Source organism: Mirounga angustirostris, unplaced genomic scaffold, assembly GCF_029215605.1.
Source record: "Mirounga angustirostris isolate CCGP_5_RB_7025 unplaced genomic scaffold, mMirAng1.0.hap1 SCAF_10, whole genome shotgun sequence".
Classification (NCBI taxonomy): domain Eukaryota; kingdom Metazoa; phylum Chordata; class Mammalia; order Carnivora; family Phocidae; genus Mirounga; species Mirounga angustirostris.
In genome coordinates this window covers 121,364,362-121,383,819 of record NW_026991718.1, presented here as the reverse complement: position 1 = coordinate 121,383,819, position 19,458 = coordinate 121,364,362, and the positions used below count along the sequence as shown (strand labels likewise).

General features: G+C 44.7%; 1 protein-coding gene and 1 pseudogene across 1 annotated transcript in view; one reads left to right on the top strand and one right to left on the bottom strand.

Annotated features, from left to right (window-relative positions):
- Nucleotides 1-19,458, top strand: part of PTPRT (protein tyrosine phosphatase receptor type T) — a 748,756-nt gene that overhangs the window by 92,289 nt on the left and 637,009 nt on the right. The gene's annotated exons all lie outside the window — the stretch shown is intronic.
- LOC123851791 (transcription initiation factor TFIID subunit 9-like) lies at nucleotides 3,980-4,734 on the bottom strand (annotated as a pseudogene).

The following is a 19,458-nucleotide window of genomic DNA, read 5'->3' as shown; positions in this document are numbered from 1 at the left end:
TTTTAAAGAATAGCGTAGCCTAATCCAAAGGACCTTTAGTCAAATGGTACTTGGTGCTGTGTAGGAAATGGGCATGACAGGATCCAGGCTGTTTGACATTTAGGTGTGGGTTCAGCCCAGCCCTCCCAGAGGGCTCCCTGTAACTTCCAGCCCTGAAGAGACTTCCCATTTCTCAGACGGGTTCATTTCATGCTGCTTGTCTGCCAAGGAAGTGGTAACTTGAGCTTTTGAATTGACTGTGAGACACCAAAATGCTCCCACATCAACCTTCTGGGCAGAACATCTATGGTTTGGGGTCAGCCTTGAGTACATCTTAACTATTGGGAAACCTCACTGAGGTTTCCAGTCAGGAACATGTAGTACATTTCCTTTCCCTGAGGGGAATCAAAGGTAGGAGAGGAAATTCATGGTCCCATTTTAAGAGGACATTGAAGGCCTCCAAGCTGTGAAGAGCTCCATAGGAATGATGCCCTTCGAGATCAATTCTTTTTTAAAAAAATGTTAATACCTTGGGAAGATTGCTTCATTAAACCTGTTTGTCCTTTGGGGTATGTGACTTTAATCAGATTGCTTTCCTGATTAAGATCTAGAAGAGGTTTTAGGCAAGGCTTTTTTTCTTAAGCTGTTATTACTTATATGTTTTTCTTCAATGAAAAATGAAAGCAATTCCGCTGAGACCATCAATGTGCCCTACTGAATAGGCCGAGGTATATCTTTGTAGCAGGGCAAGCTTTCAAATTCACTTCTCTTTTTATTGTGTATATGACTACCAAGGTGAGTTTTAAACCTTTTCCTTCATTTTATACCACCACATTAAGAAAGAAAGAGGCGGATTTTAAGGCTAGCGTTTCTTAGTAAATGATGCGTATGTACTAGAACATTTGAATTCACGTTTCCGTGGTGGAGACCCCTCTGTCCAGTGGTTGTACCTGTGTTACACTGAGTCTCACCTATGCAAACATCCGTCCATAGCTTCTCGACAGTCTCTTCACCAGGTATCCTTTTGGAAGTAATTGCAAATTAATGCCTTCATATGTATCACTGTCCTATAATATCTGTAATAAGTATACAAAATGGCCAGATGTTAATTCCCTTGTTTGCTTACCACTGCAAAATAAAAAGCACTGGGCTTACCAAGTGTTCAAACACATCTTTAAGTGCATTAAAATGTCTCCTTTGAGGGCATTCTTCAGTAAAAGTAGGCTGCCTCCTTTTATTTTTTTTTATCTCAAATAGATTCAGCCAAGTCCTCCCCAGTCTTCTGCCTGGTTTGTGTGCTTTAATTTCAAAGGTGATTCTGAAACTGATCTTGAAGGAAGCTTTAAACATCGTGTGTGCACATTTGTTTGTGCCACTTTATATTAACTTGTAGCCAAGACTTTTCCCTTTTTAGTCACAAAAACGTCTGGTAAAATTCCTCCACATTTTAAATTATTTATGGAATATGTGTGCTGTATTAGTCACATATTATCCCAAAATCTGGTGGCTTAAACCAGCAAGGATTTATTGTTTCGAAGGCATGGGTTAGAGATCGTGGTGCAGAGTCATGGGGTGATTCTGGCTTGGGCGCTTTCACAACCTGCAGTCATCTAGAGTCTAGTCCCCGGGAAGATCTGCTCCCAAGTTCACACACTCACATGGCTGTTGCAGCCTTCAGAAGATCCTCTTAAAAGAGGACTCCCATGGCTATTGGCCTCCGAGCCTCATTAGCTATTGGCTGAAGATATCATTTCTTTGGGAATGTGTGGCTCTCCTAAGACAACTCACAACAGGGTAGACAGAGGAGGGGGAGGGAGGGAGAAAGGAAGAGAAGAGAGAAGAGGCAGGAGGGAGCGGGAGGGAGAGGGGAAGGAGGGAGTGCAGAGGAAGGAGAGAGAGGGAGGGGGAGTAGGGAGAGGCACAGGGAGAGAGAGGGACAGGGCAAGGAAGGTGATAGTCTTTGTAACCTGTCTCAGAAGTAACAACATCATGTTACTTTTGCTATCTTTGTTAGAAGTGGAGTTCTAGCCCACTTTTAAGGGGTTAGGGTTACACAGGAACATAGATACCAGAAGAGTGAAGCATTGGGGGCCATTTTAGAGACTGCCCGCCACAGTTGGGGTCTTCAAGCATCACCAGAAGGTGATGGTCATTTGCAGATGTGGTTCAGGATTTTCTGGCGCAAGAGATACTCAGTTTTAGCTCTTTACAGCTCTACAATAACAAAAGTTGCATATTAAGTATCTAGGTATATCTTACACTTCCCAGATTGACAGCTGCTTAATAATGAAGCACTGATTGAATTTTGGGTAACACTGCCATCTTCTTCCCTGTCAAGTCCAATGAAGGGATTCTGAAGGACAGTGCCGTGTTGGAGACATGCCTCTCAGGTTATAGGTTCTGCATTTTACTGTCTTACATCCTTTTAATGGTTTTGAGCATATGCTTCCTATTTCCCATTTTTAAGCAACTATCCATCATCCTGATTGAAGAACATAATTTTAAAAGTATTATGCCTCTGAAAAATAAATGGAGTGCCACTAAAACTTGCAAAACAAAACAGATATATTTTTTCAGCATTTCTGTGTTACTGAAAAATGCTCTATGGCAGGAAATAGAACCAAATATTGTTATATGTTTGCCAACTGAATGTTTGATTGAACACAATTTTGTAAGGAACCTGAACTGATTTGTGAGTACTGATGAATTTGAGTATAGTAAAAAGTAAAAAATGCACACAGGCTTGACACTGAAGGCATGACTTATAACTGGGAAAATGGATAAATTGAACCTTGTCAGAATTAAAATTTTTGCCTCGTGAAAGCTCTTATGAAGAGAATGAAAAGACAGGCTACAGAGTGGGAGCAAATATTCGCAAAGCACATATGTGACAAAGGACAAGTATGTAGACTATATAAAGAGTTCTTAAAACTCAACACTCAACAGCAGAACAACAACAACAAAGCCAACCAACTGAACAAAAACCAACAATTCAATTAGAAAACAGGTAAAACTTCTGAGCAGACATTTCACTGAAGAGGATATACAGATGGCAGATAAACACAAGAAAAGATGTTTAATATCAGTAGTCATTAGGGAAGTGCAGATTTAAAACCACAATGATGTATCACTACATACCAGAATGGGTAAAACAAAATGGTAGACCAATTCTTAGTGAGGATGTAGGGAACTCGGATCACTCGGTCATTGACAGTGGGAGTATAAGATAGTATAGCCCTCTGGAAAGCAGTTTGGCAGTTCCAGATTCCACAGGACATAGCAGTTACACTCCTGGCCATCTATTCAGAGGAAGGAAAACTTACAGGCACAAAAAATCTGTATAATCATGATTGTTCATAGAAGCTTTATTTTGTAGTAGCTAAAAACTGAAACAGCCCAGATATTTTTTACCAGGTGAATGGTTAAATTGTGGTATGTTGTACCATGGAATCCTACTCAGCCAAAAAAAAAAAAAAAAAAAACGAATTGTGGTTATGTGCAGCAACCTGGTTATCTTCAGGGAATTATGCTGAGTGAAAGAAGCCATTCCCCACAGATCATTGTCATTTTTTAAATGTCAGAATTTTAGAAATGGAGAATGGCTTCGTGGTTCCCAGGGGTTGAGAATAGGGTGGAGGGGGGGGGGAGCGAGGTTGGAGGTGAGTACAGTTATAAAAGAGCACCATGAGGGCTCTCTTTGGTGGTGGAAACGTGCCATATCTTGACTTTATCAGTGTCAACATTCTGGTTGTGATACTGCGTGATAGATTTTTTTTTTTTTGATGAATGACAACTTTATTTTTTATACTTAAAGGCTGATGAAAAACCATTGCTAATCCTATTAAAATACAACATCTCAATTGGAAAGGATAACTATATTTACTCATTAAATATCATTTAAGTTTTCTACAGCACAGCTTGGAAGCATCCAGCATGCATATGTAATTTCAGTACAGTGGATCCAAGACCAAGTGTACATATTACAAGCATCTGGGCTAGATTACAAATTGTCATCATCTTTTTCTTCTTCCTTTCTTCTTCTTCTCATTGCATTTCATGATTCATTGGCAGTATTTGATGATGACCACCGTGTTAGTGGTAATTAGCATGTTTTTGGCCCCAATTAATGATGGATTAATCAAAACATTCTGAACTGCGATCTTGCAGGAATTGATGCTTTTATGGTTGGGGACTGGGGACATGGGCATCCATACTATAAACCTTTGCCCTGTGAGGGACATTGGAGTCTACTTCAGCTGACACAGATAAGGTTTGTGGGGTTGGTGTGCCGAGTCTGGGAGTTCTTGGTCTGTTAGTACCTGAGCCAACACTTAACCACAGAGCTGTTATTCTCCCCACAGAAGTGGATGCCGTGTTTTGTACAGATTTGGGGCAGTCAAGCAATATATATCAGGTGTTAACCTAGGGCCTGAATATGGTTCAGTTAATGGCAAAGGAGTTTGATCTCTTTGCCTTGCAATATCTAATAAAAAATCTCGGGGGAGGAGAGGTAAAAGACTGATGAGCACGACACTGGATTGCCAATCACATATCATCTGCATCAACTTTCTTAGCATGACTTGAATAAATTTTTGCATCATCTAGACTTGTGGTCACATATCAGAAGGCAAATGACAACATCTGATTTATAACTCTTGACTCATACTCTGTAATCCTCCTGTCTTTCAGGATTTGTACTATCATCTGTGCATCTTTTGGCATGCTCTTGGGAGAAGCCATCTTGCTGGACTCCATGGTCAGACTTCTCAAGCTAAATCACCCACATTAATGTATTTCAGTCCCGATCTTGATGCAAGTTCTTTGCCTAGCATGGTTTTTCCAACCCCTGGTGTTCCTGGGAGTAGGATATTTGGAAGCAACATGGTCCTCACCCTTGCATGATAGTTTTTTTTTTTTTTTTAAAGATTTATTTATTTTAGGGAGGGGGGAGAGAGAGAGTGTGCAAGTGAGTGATGTGGAGGGGCTGAAGGGGAGGGAGAAAGAATCTTAAGCAGACTCTGCACTGAGTGTGGAGCCTGACTTGGGACTCGATCTCATGACCCTGAGATCACAACCTGAGCCTAAACCGAGTCAGATGCTTAAGTGACTGAGCCACCCAGGTGCGCCCCTTGTGCACAAAGTTACCATTGGGGAAGCTGAGTAAAAGATACATAACATCTATTATTTCTTAGAATTGGTTTAGATCTATAATTATCTCAAAATAGTTTAATTTAAAAATTAACACTGATGTTTAAAGTGGCAAGCTGAGTTCTCAGCTCAAAACAGTGGGGCCTTTCAGGGCAAGGATGAGCAGCCCCTCTTCTGAGTTAGTGTGCTCTGTTCAAGACTTCTTATACTGCTGGGTTTTCTGATAATATTAGGCTACCAATTCTTGCAACTCCTCTCTACTCTCAAAATATTCTTCACTCCAAGCTTTAATGGAAAAAAAAGAAATCAGATTGCCTGAAAGAAGAGGATTCTTCTGACTTTTGTGTTGACTCATTCATTCAACAGATACTTATGAGGCATTTATTGTGTGCCAAGGATCAAGGCAGGTGCTGTGAATAAGATAGTGAAAAATATCGAAGTGGTCGTGATGTTTACATTCCAGTGGAGAAGACCAGAGTGACTGGTCATGCAAAATGCAACTGAAGAAGCATGTCTGAGCGCTTTCAGGGAGGTCAGGAAGTAAGGTTTGAGCTGAGCTGTGGAGAGTGAACTAGGTGGAGCAAGGAGAAGGGGAAACAGTGTGGGCAAAGGTCCTGAGGTAGAAAGGATCACAGCACATTAGGAATATTTGAAAACAGACCTGTGTGTCTGGAGCCTGCTCAGCAAGAGGGCCTGTGGAAGGAGATGAGGCTGAAGAGGCCGGTGGGGGCCCTATCCCTCATGGTGTTTGAGGCCATGTAATGGAATGTAGTTGTTACTTTAGGAAGATCAGGTTAAGAAGGACCGCAGGGTGGAGAATAGATCTGAAGAGGGTAGAAGTAGAAGCAGAGTTAGAAAGGCTTATGCATATTGTGCAAATGGATGATTTAAAGCTCTTTTCTTTTTGTTGATTGAAATCTACCAGCACGGCAAAGTACATTAGCTTTAATATATGAAAGTATGTTAAACTTGCTTTTGATTTTCATCATAATTTGAGATTCTTTGGGATTTTTTCCCATCTAGTTTATGAATAACAAGAGCATTATTACTTCCTTTCCAATCCTAGTGTCTTTTATGTCTTTTTCGTGCTCCATGGCCGTGGCTCGAGCATCCAGGAAAGCTGGGGAGATTAGGGGGAAAACATTCAGTATTTTACCATTGATTGTGATGTGAGACCATGTTTTGGATGCTTGTTATTGGATTAAAGAACTTGCCCTTCTATTCTTAGTTTGTTAAAACTTTTAACGTGGATAGATGCCGACTTCCGTCAAATGCTTCCTTGGCGTCTCGGGATTGTTGCGTGATTTTTATCTTTCAGTCTGTTAATATGAGTTATACTGATTAATTTTCTAATATTAAACTGATCTTGTATTCCTGGAATAAACCCAGTGTGGTCACGATCTGTTACTCATTTTATGTATCCCTGGATTTGGTTTGCTAATATAATGTGTAGGCTTTTTATCTCTCTTTATGAGAAAGATTGGCCTGGAAGTTTCTTTTCTTGTGATTTCCTTGTAAGGTCTTGGCGTGACAGTTATCCTCGGCTTGTCAAATGAGTTTGGAAGTATTTCTTCTGTATTCTTTTTTTTTTTTTTTAATTTTATTTATTTATTTGACAGAGCAGGAACACAAGCAGGGGAGTGGGAGAGGGAGAAGCAGGCTTCCTGCAGAGCAGGGAGCCCGATGTGGGGCTCGATCCCAGGACCCTAAGACCATGACCTGAGCCGAAGGCAGACGCTTAACAACTGAGCCACCCAGGGGCCCTTTCTTCTGTATTCTGTGAAAGAATTTGTGTAAAGGTGGTATTCCCTTGAAATCTTTTATGCATGTAAAAATTCAAGCTTCTTTTAGAATTTTGTCCCAGGAAGGCGTTCTGTCTAAAAGCTATGTCACTTTTAGATTGCCTCAGAGGTTGCTCTGATTTTCTTTGGGTTAACCTCTGTCTGTGCTTAAGAAGCACATGATGAAGGTGTTAGTAACAACTAGAATAGTGCTTGAAATGGGATGCCCTCTTCTTTCATATTCTTTCCCTGCCACAGAAGTACCGAGGTGCAGTGGCCTATGGTGGGTGCCAGCATGAAGCCACTCATCCTATTCTCAGAGCCCAGTATCCACTTGCTTGAGTCAGAATTATGGCCTCTGCTCAATGAGGCCTCAGTGGCCCATGGCCTATGAGACCTTGCCGTGGTCTGTTTCCCAGAGGGCTGCTATGTAGGCCTGCTAATGCTAGCTTGGTCATCATGCTGGTTGTGGCAGAATGCAGGGGCAGCCCTAGTGGGGCTGGGGGTAGGGGTGGGGGTGCTGAAAGAGGCCACGTTTTCGGATCCTTTATATAAAGGGGGCATTCGCCTCTTAAACTCTCCCCCAAACTGAGCAGGATGTTGTGGGTAAGCCTCTTAATCCATCTGGACACCTTTTCCTGACACTTGAGAGCAGTCGATCCTCATAGTCACTTCGGCCGTTTGAGCCGCTTAGAGCCGAATCCCTCATCTCCCCGCTCCCACCCTGCACCCTGCACACGGGGATATGCTGAGGAGAGAAATGTGCAAAATCACAATATCTCTAAAGCCCCAGCCCCCTTCCTTTGCTCTCTCACTGTGGCTGGTAGCATAGCAACTGACAGAGCTGCCTGGACTCAGCTTGCCCTGAATTGCCTTTTCCTCTGCTCCCTCCCTCCCCAACACCCCCCTCACCCCACTTTCCCTCTCCTCCAGCTCTTCTCAGACGTGTTCTGTGAAGACTGCTGCCATGTTTTCCCCCTGGTGCTCGTTGAGTGTGCGTTGCCCATCCCGGTGGGAGATTAGCGGCTCCCTCATGCAGAAAGCTGAAATTGATTTTCATCGCATGTGCTACATGAGCCCCAGATGCCCAGAGAGGAGATCGCAGGAGGCTGGAGAAATGGTGGAATGACCTTTAATGGAAAGGGCTGTGGGCTGGGGAGAGGGACAAGTGCAGGAGGCCATGAGGGGTTGGAGAAGGGAATAACTCACATTCATTTGGGGCCCGTCATGTTACAGATATTTGCATTTGGTCTTCACCAGGACCCAGTGAGGTAGGATCCGTTACCCTGGTTTTGCACGTGAAGAAACTGAGGTTCAGGGGAATTAATTAAATTGCCCAAAGTTGTAAAAATAAGTGAGAGAGGTTATAAGCCAAATTGTCTGTCTGACTGCCCATTGTAAGGGACAGTGAATATGAAAATGCAAAGGGACGGAGTCCAGAGGACTGGGCCTTGAGTACAGAAGCCAGTACAGTGCCCTGGGATGCTGGGCAGGGCACCTGAAGCAGACACCATGTATGTGGACCAGGCAGGCGTTGTGGAGGTCAGGGAAAGACTGTGAACCACAGGTGTCCATGTGCCCAGGACTCACCTGGCCTGTTGGATCCTACTCTTGTGCTTGTCCTGGTCTAAGTACTGGTCCCTTTGCTGCCCCTTCTATCCAGTCAGAGACCAAGCCCTGGCCAGTGTCCTAAACCTGTGTCTAGTCGTCTGTCTCTCCAGCCCCATGGCCATTACCCTGTCCAGACATCCGTCATCTCCTTCTCAGTGGTGGACATGATGCCCCTGCCTCTGATGTCTTTCCTTCAGACCCGTTCTTCACCTGGCACTCGGGTTGTCCAGAAAGAATAGGCACCTGCATCACGCCACTCCTTACAAAGCCTCAGGCCGGAGCCCCGGCTCCTCAGAAAGACCCTTCCTTCTCTGGTCCCCGTTGACTTCTCCAGTCCCCTTTGGGCCCTTTCCTCCTCCCCCGTCCAAGTTGCAGCAGGCTGCGCCATTCCGGAGTGACCCAGTCTCTTCTCGTCTCTGTGTGGGTGCCTCTTACCCGGCTGCCAGTTAGACTCGCTTCTTCTTTCATGACTTGATTGGATTTCTCCATGATGCCTTCCCTCCTTTCCTCCATCTGATTGCCTCCTCCAAGTACTTCCCTAGGGCTGCTCTAACTAATTACCACAGACTCGGTGGCTTAAAATGTAAAAATTCATTATCTTACAAACATGGAGGTCCAAAGTCTACCGTGGGGTAGCGGGGCTGCGTGTCTTCGGGCTCCAGGGAAGAGTCTGTTCCCTTGCCTCCTGCAGTTTGTAGAGTAGTGCTTGTAGTCCTTGCTAGTGGCTCCTTCCTCCGTGTTCAAAACTAGCTGCACAGCGTCTTTCAGCCCCTCTCTGTCTCTGGTTCTTCTGCTTCCCTCATTCAGTTAGATGGATCCTTCTGATTACATGGGGTCCACCGCAACAGTCCAGGATACTCTCCCCACTCCCGACTTCATCACATCTTCAGAGTTGTGTTTGGGAATGAGGGCGTGGACATCTCTCAAGGGCCACTGTTGTGTGTACCACACTCCTCTGTGTGTCCCCCAGACCCTGGCCTGCCACTGCTTGGCCTTTCTCATGGTATTTTGCAGCTTATTGATTCCTGCCTCTGGTTCACTCCCTAACCTCTTAGGTTCCTCCGGGGTAGAGACAGATTTGCTTTGACTCCCTGTCTTCAGAACACAGAACCAGCCCTCGTACTGGTTCAGTGAACAAAAAACCTCTCTCCCTGGCTCTCGTCTGCCTGTCTCACTCTCCGGTTGCCCCAGGTGTTGAGAACATTGGGGGCAGTTCCGTGCATCGGTTAGACCCGCAGACCAGAGCAAGCCATCCCAGATATCCCAGCGCCGCCGGGCCTGAGCTGCATGGCCTTGGACAGGATTCTCAACCTCTGTGCCTTCGTTTCCTCACATGCAAAGTGAAGATAATTATAAGATCTTCTGTCAGGATCCAGGAAGGAAACCCCAAACCATAATAGGTACTTCAGACAGAGAAGTGTTTTATTTTTTTTTTTTTAAAGACTTTATGTATTTATTTGTCAGAGAGAGAGAGAGAGCAAGAGCACAAGCAGGGGGAGCAGCAGGCAGAGGGAGAAGCAGGCTTCCCTCTGAGCAGGGATCCCGATGCGGGACTCGATCCCAGAACCCTGGGATCATGACCTGAGCCAAAGGCAGACACTTAACCGACTGAGATACCCAGGCGCCGAGACAGAGAGTTTTCTTGAAGGGGGTTATGCAAGTGTTGGGAGGTCACTAAAGCAAACGTGGGACACTGAAGTAGCCAGGAATTGCAGGAAGCATCAATCACACCCAGGGCTGTGGTCACATGAGGGGATGGGCGTGTGGAGGAGGCACCCTGCTGGGTGATGCAGGGCCCTCTGAAGAGGGAGGCAGCAGGGGCAGATGGGAGATTCCAGAGCATCTTCTGCCCTCTTCCACCTTTCTGGTCTCCACAGAGAGCCTCCACAGGGAGGACTGAGCCAAGGCTGGTAAGGGAATCCCAAGCGCAGTTTGTAGAATTCCTGCCCCAGAATCACAGAGCCAATTCTAACAGGGTGGGCTTGGAGCCAAAGGACCGGAGGTAAATAACTAGCACATCCCTTTGGTATGTGTTATCCCTCATCTGTAAAATGGATACTATGATAGTGCTTAGGTGTGCTAGGATGAATAAATGAGTCCACATGTGTAAATCCTGGAGTAGAGCCGGCACGTGGTGCCGAGAGAGTATTTGCCCTTGTCCCTTGCCCCTTGCTACATCCTGCAGGTGTGACAGACGGGGCATCTCTGGAACTCAGAGATTCAAACTGGCTAAGGCCTGAGTTCCTTCCACCCAATTCTCCAGAGCCAGCCTGCTGGGCAGGGGTGGGGCAGGGGAGGCAGACGGTGCCTGTTCATGGACCTGTGCTGTTCCAGAACAAGATGCTTCTGCAGCATGGCTTCTGGTTCCGAAGGCTTGGAATCCTGGCTCTCCGAGGCCCCCTCCCTGGGGGAGATAGACTCCTGATTCATACTCTCTTAGGACTCTTGATTAGGCAAGGAAAGAAAGGCTCTTCTAGAATGATTACTCTGTTCTTAATTTTGGGAAGTGGCCCAGCAAAGAGTAGTATCAAAAATATCGAGGCGCTGGGGGACAAAGAAGAGCCAGGAGCAGACAGAGTGTTACAGATCATGAAATCTCGCCTGGTGCTGAGTCGTTACTGAATTATGCATTTTTTTAAATGACTTCATTGGTTGCAACATGACTGTGTTAAGTAGACCGAGGCTGAGCTCTTAAATGTATTTGCTTGTGGAAATGTTGGCAGGAGTATACTTTACTGTGGCCCCTCTATATCCTGACCCAGGAAAGGGAGTGCATTTAATAGAATCTTTGTGTCTCTCTAGGGGGGGGGGCCACAAAATGAGGGCACCAGCTAGGTTTCCCACCAACTGCTGGTTGGGAGGATGGAGACAATAGTTTACACAGTGCACTTGCGATGTGCTGGGACTGTTCTGAGACTGTTGACTCTACTACCTCATGGGATCCTCATGGCATGAGGGAGGTGTTGTTATCATCCCCATTTTACAGATGAGGAAACTGAGTCACAGAGAAGTTAATAACTTGCTCTAGTTTTCCTAATCTCTTACTTTGGATTTCTCTAAAAACAGGCCCTGAGACAATGGTTTCCAAAGAGTTTATTTGGAAATTGAAGAGAACACTGGTAAAGGGGAGGGGAAGTGAGGCAGGAAAGGAAGGTAGGCTTCTACTAAAGGGTGCATGAATGAGTTGGTAGTTTTGGGGGGCATCTGATATTCAGTTCCACTAGAGATCCTTTAAAAGATTAAACAGGCCCATTGTCCCACCAAGGGTCAAGGAAACTGGGGTATTTATCCACCAGCTCCTGTTCCTCATTGAGAAAGAGTTGTTGCTGGGAGTGGTAGTACCCTGGCATGACCAGTCTGCCCTGCAGTGGGGCCATCAAACTCTGGCAGCTGTAGAAAGCTTCTGGGCAGGGACGTGTAGGTGCTGGAGGTAGGAAGTCATCAGGGCATGGCAGTATTATCCACTGAAACTATGTGACCTTGAGGTGAGTCAAGAGAAAGAACTTGGCCTAGGTGCCACCAGAATCTGCTGCAGATGGCCTAAAGGTAGCTCAGCAGTAGGGAGAAATTGCTTAGAATCCTAAGAACTAGAAATGCTTATGCCAGAAAAGGAAAGAGCAAATGCACATGGATGGTCCATGTCCTCAAATACCACCCTGGGGAGGGAAAAACTGCTGGGGTGCTTTGAGTCCAGGATCAAGCCCACCATAGAGCAGGCCCTGTGATTGGGGTCTGGGGACCCAGGCAGAAATGGCTTGGTGTTTGCTCTTGAGAAAGATCCACCAGCAAGTCATCTCCATGTACAAGTTCTGTGATGAATTTGCACCCAGGGAGCACTGAGGTGCCTTTCCACTCCAGAGGATGCTGTTGGCATGAGCAATCCACGTCTCCTTCCCCTGGCTAGTGTGCGCATCCCCTAGTTGCCAGGAGTGTGGCTGCTCAGAGTTCCTGGTTTCCCCCTGTACTGATTGAATACTGATTGTTCCCCTGCAAATTCCGGTTCTTCCTAGAGCCTCAGAACATGACCATGTTTGGAAAGAAGGAGGGTCTTTGCAGATATAATTTATTCAGTTAAAGTGAGGTCATACTGGAGAAGGGTGGGTGCTTATCCAATGTGATTGAAGTCCTTCTCAGAAGAGGGAAATTTGGACATAGAGATGCAGACACACAGGGGAGAAGCCACGTGAAGACAGAGGCAGAAATCGGAGTGATGCGTCTATAATCCAGAGAATATGAACGACCGCTGGCAAGCACCAGAAGCTAGAAGAAGCTTTGGACGAAGCATGTCCCTGTTGGCACCTCGATCTCAGGCTTCTCACTTCTAGAATTGTGAGACAATAGAGTTCTGTTGCTTTAAGCCACCTGGTTTGTAGTACACTACTTGTAGAAGTCTTAGGAAACTAGTACCCTCTTCCTGGGGTACCTGTCCTCAACCACAGGGGCAATGCCTATACCCCTAGAGTAGCCTGTAGCCAGTTAATGACACAGGGATACAAGTGGCTGAGGCCCTTGCCTCAGTGGGGGACAGGGAGGTGGTGCAGTTTGTGTTCCAGAGCTCCCTTGGGATCAGGCTGATTGAGTCTGCAGCCCAAACCACATCCATGCTTGGCTTCCTGACCTTTCCCCTACTATTTCCCCTTCTCAAAACTCCTCCAGTCAAGTCACGTGCACAGAATGCTTGTCTGAAGCTTTGTTTGTCGGGACTCTGGGCTAAGACACCCACAGAGCACAGAGAACACAGCCTTGAGGTGAGATCCAGAAGGGCATCCCAGAGGAGAATGGACTCTTGAAGGACAAGAAAAAGTGAGGCACCTGGAGAAGGGGAAGAGCGAGAGACTATTCCAGAGAAATTTTGTGTGTCCATAAGACCAATATTTTTAGTATCTCAATTCCCTCCCATCCTAGAGTCATAATTTTGATTCATTCCAAGGTGGATGGGGGTCTGTCTTCAAGTATTTTTTCTCTAAGGAAGGACAAGTAGACATTATATTTCCTGCATTTTTCAGAGTCTGAGAGTGTCTTTCTGTTGGCTGTGCAAAAGTACCACAACTTAGCTGGCTGTAAAATTCTTGGGCCACGAAACATCCTCTTAAAACTTTGTGTGTGTGTTAAATTATTAGGGTTGAGAGGCCCCACCCACCAGAAGGCTGCCTGGGACCCCAATCCTGGTTTCTTGAATTACTAATTGTTCAACATTGGGCAACTTACTTGATCTGCATCTCTTTCTTCTTCTTCTTCTTTTTAAAGATTTTATTTATTAGAGAGAGAGAGACAGAGAGTACATGCACACAAGCAGGGGGTGGGGACAGAGGGAGAAGCAGACTCCCCTCTAGGCAGGGAACCTGATGTGGGGCTCGATTCCAGGACCCTGAAGACCATGAGCTGATCTGAAGGCAGACACTTAACTGACTGAGCCACCCAGATGCCCCTCTTTCTTCTTTTAAGAAAAACATGAATCATAATAGTATCTACCCCTGGTGTTGCTGTGATGATTATACAAGTTAATATTCTAAGTCACTAAGAACAGTGACAGGTGCATACAATTTTGCAGTACATATTAGCTGCCGCTGCCATCATTTGGGATTATTATTACTATTTTCATCAACTTCCCCATTACACCACAGTATTTCAAATTGAAATGCTCAAGTCTGAGAACTGATTGCTTAGTCTTTTTTGTTTTGATGGAGATCTGTTTTTAAAACTCTAGATACTTGTGGGAACTTTCCTTGTCTTGTATTTCAAAATATTACCAGTTCATGCCTAATTTTGAGTCTCATCATTAATTTTGCCTGAAGCCCACCATGTTCTTCATCCTTTGCAAACTCAGATCTTCATTTATTTCAAAGAAATTTTCTTCGGCTAGGTCTTTCATTATTGTTCTGTTCCACGTATTTGATGTCTTCTCCCCAAGCACTTGCAGCTCTTAGCATGAATATCCACTCCCTGCTCTCTAACGTTCTCCTCCTTGCTCTCTTTCATCTCTTCGTTGCAGCCCCAACCTCTTATTTTGGGAAAAGGTACCAAAAATTTTCTTTTGAATAAGACATCCAATGTTTATTGAACATTGACTCTACATTAGGCTGGGGCACAAAGACTAACTCTGGCAGGCCTGTACTGGTAGAATAATGCTGTGTCTACTTGGATCTTCTGCTCAAGGACCTCATGGGTCCACGCCAGGGAGGGAGAAGGTGGGGTCTCCTGTTGACAATGCACAGTCAAGGTAGAGTCCGTGAACATATGCACATAGCATCCCTATAGTCCTTGGTAGAGACTTTAGATACTTTTCTAATTAGAATTGTAAAACAGTCTTTCATTCTGAAGATGAAAAAGTAGTGAGCCTGGGAGGTTGAGTGGTTTGTCCAGGGTCACAGAGCTGGTTAGTGGTAAAGGTGGGGCAGAGAGAGATTTGGACCCTGAGTCCAAGCTAGTTTTCCCTTTTCCTTTTTGATCCTTAAGTCATTATTTTATGGAACAGTCTTGCATGCCAGTCAGTGGAATATCTAACGAGTACGATGCTTTGAGCATCCACTGTGTGCCTGGCCCTATGGTCATGCAGCTGAGTAGCCATGACGCAGAACTGAAAAGAAAAATGGGCCTGGTTTGGTTAAAAGTAAAAGGAAAGATGTTCTAATTGAGAGAAATGGCATGTGCTAACCTATGGCAGTAGGAATGACTAAATAGCGTGAGGGTCTGTGTGTCTGTTGGTGGGTAGGGTGGCGGGGGGGCTTCCCGCAGACTCTCATGGGTCAGTAAATAGTGATGCAATTAGAAAGGTGATCAGATAGGGGGCAGAGGGTGGTGGAAAGTGTCAGAGGCTAGGTTCCATCCACCTAAAACATGTCGAGGCTCACTTCATGTCTTGGCAACATTTAGTTTTTCTCAAAAGGTTTGATTTCTGTCTAGAGCAGACAATACATACGCACAAAGCTTGCTCTCTTGCTCTTTGAAGCACTTTTGCTCTCTGTCAGAATTCCTGGGGAGTCAAACTGTTACAAGTGCTCACAGCAGGAAAAAGAAAGACAGAATTGGTCTGGAGATTGCTGCCTGAGGATGAGGCGGAATTATATTAAGGGGTCACTTCACCACCTGCATGTTGAAGGAGTGCCTAGGCAGGTCCAGGGCAGCTGCCGCCTAGGACTCGTATGTGGAAGGCTCGCAGAGGCTTCTCCTTGAAGTGCTTTGATGCCCAGTTGAGAGGGACCAGTGCCATCTCTCAGCTCAGCTCTCTGAAGGCCAGACTTTCTCCCTCTGGATTTGGTTCCAGACTTGGTCAGCGCAGAGTGCCATCAAAAGTGAGACACTTATTCCTGGCTTTGCACAGTTATGGTGCAGGGTCAAGTAGAAGGAGGGGGGTGGTGGTTTCATATGTGGAAAGGCTCATGGATGAGTCCTGCTGTGTGGAGGAACAACCTCTTCTTAGGAAAAATCATAGGAATTCAAGCATCTGGTGATGCTGAGATAATTATTTGGAGATAAATCATATGGGATTAATGGCTCATTCCCTCCATTTGTCTGGGGTTGAGCTCCAGGTAAAATTATTGGCATTCTTCCTACCTGCTGGGTCACAGATAAGCTATATTTTTTTTTTGTTTCTTTTCTTTTTTTTTTTTTTAAAGATTTTATTTATTTATTTGACAGAGAGAGACACAGTGAGAGAGGGAACACAAGCAGGGGGAGTGGGAGAGGGAGAAGCAGACTCCCTGCCGAGCAGGGAGCCCGATGCGGGACTTGATCCCGGGACTCCAGGATCATGACCTGAGCTGAAGGCAGTCGCTTAACCAACTGAGCCACCCAGGCGCCCTATTTTTTGTTTGTTTGTTTGTTTCTTAATTGTCCTTAAACATAGCATTTACGTATAGCAAAATACCTTTCTTTGAAGCATACAGCTTCATGAGTCTTACATAACCCTAGTCAAGATACAGAAAATTTTTATGATCCCAGAAAATTTTTTCAAGTCCCGTTCCAGGCAGTCACCCCACCAGAGGTAACACTGTTCTGCTTTTTATTATTTAATCACCCAGATCAGTATGTAGTACATTTCAACACTCCAGAAAGTTCTTTCGTGCCTTATCCCATTAAGTATATGCTCCCCGTAGGTAACTGTAATTTTGACTTTCCATAGGTCAATTTTGCTTCTTCTTGAACTTTTCATATAAATGGAATCATCATGCATTTTTCTCTTCTTCTTTTGCGTAACATAATTTTGGGACTCACCCATGTTGTGTGTGTCAATTGTTTGTTCCTTTTTCCTTGCTGTACGGTATTCTGTTGTATGGATGCACGTCATTTGGTCTATCCATAAACATGCACCTGGGCCTGGCTCATCCTCCAGTTTCCTCCTTCTCATCAGCTTCTGAATTACCTTCTTTTATTCTTACTCCTTTTTCTCTCTGTGCTTGAGTGAAAGCTAAATGTAAGCTGCTGGCAGAGGATTGTGTCTGTTTTGTTTACTGCTGAATCCTCAGTGCTCAGAACAGCGTGTGACAGATAGCAGGTGCTCAGTGTTTGCAGAATGAGTGAACTAATGAATGTTCTGAGCACCTAGTTTTAATTGTTTACCAGTCTGGCCCTGTGTAGTACCTTCCCCGGCATTTCAGAACTACAGGAACCCCAAAGGCATTCTGTCTTTGTTCATAAACTTAACATGAATCGCAGGCCCACGGGTCACAAGCTCTCTCTGCAAGAGCTTCCCTGACCTCTAAACCAGATTAGGTCCCCTCATGGGCCTCCTAACTGCCTCTGCCACTCCCATCATGACTTTCATTCTACTTCATTGTCACTGCTGCTTTAACTGACTGCCTTACACTCTCATTTCCTGCGTCCAGAGAGTCCGTGTTTCTCGGCCACTAAAGTCCACATGCTCAGCATTCTGCCTGGCACGTGAGAAACAGAGTATGTACTAGTTGGGGTTTCTTTTCACAGGGAGTTCTATCAGGTTATTCATCTCAAGATCGTGACAGACAAAGCCCCTCGTGAAGAGAAGGATGGATTTGAAAACAGCCTCTGCTATGAACTGAATGATTGTGTGCCCCTCCCTTTCCAAATTCATATGTTGAAGTCCTAACCCTGCATGTGATGGTATTAGGAGTGGCCTTTGGGAGATGATTAGGTTTAGATGAGGTCATGTAAGTGGAGCTCCCATTATGGGCTTAGTGCCCTTATAAGAGGAGGATGAGAGCAGAGATCTTCCTTTCTCTATCATGGGAGCACATAATAAGAAGGATTCTTGCAAAGCAAGAAAAGGGTTCTCACCAAGAACTGAATAGGCTGGCACCTTGATCTTGGACTTCTTAGCCTCCAAAACTGTAAGAAATAAATGTCTGTTGTTTAAGCCCCCCAGTCTGTAGTATTTTGTTATAGCCACCCAAACTACGAAGATAGCCTTTGTGGAAGATTTCTACTTAGGATATAGCATTTCATGGGTAGGGTCATATCTTTTTTTTTTTTAATCAAAATCACTTCATTTTTTTAGTATATTATGTTAATCACCATACATTACATCATTAGTTTCTGATGTAGTGTTCCATGATTCATTGTTTGCATATCACACCCAGTGCTCCATGCAGTACGTGCCCTCCTTAATACCCATCACCAGGCTAACCCATCCTCCCATCCCCCCTTCCCCTCTAGAACCCTCAGTTTGTTTCTCAGAGTCCATAGTCTCTCATGGTTTGTCTCCCCCTTCGATTTCCCACCCTTCATTCTTCCCTTCCTGCTTTCTTCTTCTTCTTCTTCTTCTTCTTCTTCTTCTTCTTCTTCTTCTTCTTCTTCTTCTTCTTCTTCCTTCCTTCCTTCCTTCCTTCCTTCCTTCCTTCCTTCCTTCCTTCCTTCCTTCCTTCCTTCCTTCCTTCCTTCCTTCCTTCCTTCCTTCCTTCCTTCCTTCCTTCCTCCTCTTCTTCTTCTTCTTCTTCTTCTTTTTAACATATAGTGTATTATTTGTTTCAGAGGTACAGATCTGTGATTCAACAGTCTTACACAATTCATAGCGCTCACCACAGCACATACTCTCCCCAATATCTATCACTCAGCCACCTCATCCTTCCCACCCCCCACCACTCCAGCAACCCTCAGTTTATTTCCTGAGATTAAGAATTCCTCATATCAGTGAGGTCATATGATACATGTCTTTCTCTGATTGACTGATTTTGCTCAGCATAATACCCTCCAGTTTCATCCACGTCATTGCAAACGGCAAGATCTCATTCCTTTTGATGGCTGCATAATATTCCATTGTATATATATACCACATCTTCTTTATCCATTCATCTGTCGATGGACATCTTGGCTCTTTCCATAGTTTGGCTATTGTGGACATTGCTGCTATAAACGTCGGGGTGCACATACCCCTTCAGATCCCTACATTTGTATGTTTGGGGTAAATACCCAGTAGTGCAATTGCTGGGTCGTAGGGTAGCTCTATTTTTAACTTTTTGAGGAACCTCTATACTGTTTTCCAGAGTGGCTGCACCAGCTTGCATTCCCACCAACAGTGTAGGAGGGTTCCCCTTTCTCCGCATCCCCGCCAACATCTGTCATTTCCTGACTTGTTAATTTTAGCCATTCTGACTGGTGTGAGGCGGTATCTCATTGAGGTTTTGATTTGGATGAGCGATGTTGAGCACTTTTTCATGTGTCTGTTGGCCATTTGGATGTCTTCTTTGGAAAAATGTTCATGTCTTCTGCCCATTTCTTGATTGGATTTTTTGTTCTTTGGGTGTTGAGTTTAAAAAGTTCTTTATGGATTTTGGATACTAGCCCTTTATGTGATATGTCATTTGTAAATATCTTCTCCCATTCTGTCAGTTGTCTTTTGGTTTTGTTGACTGTTTCTTTTGCTGTGCAAAAGCTTTTTATCTTGATGAAGTCCCAATAGTTCATTTTTGCCAGTAGGGTCATATGTTTAACCATTAAATATTTTAGCCCAAATGTGAAATTTATG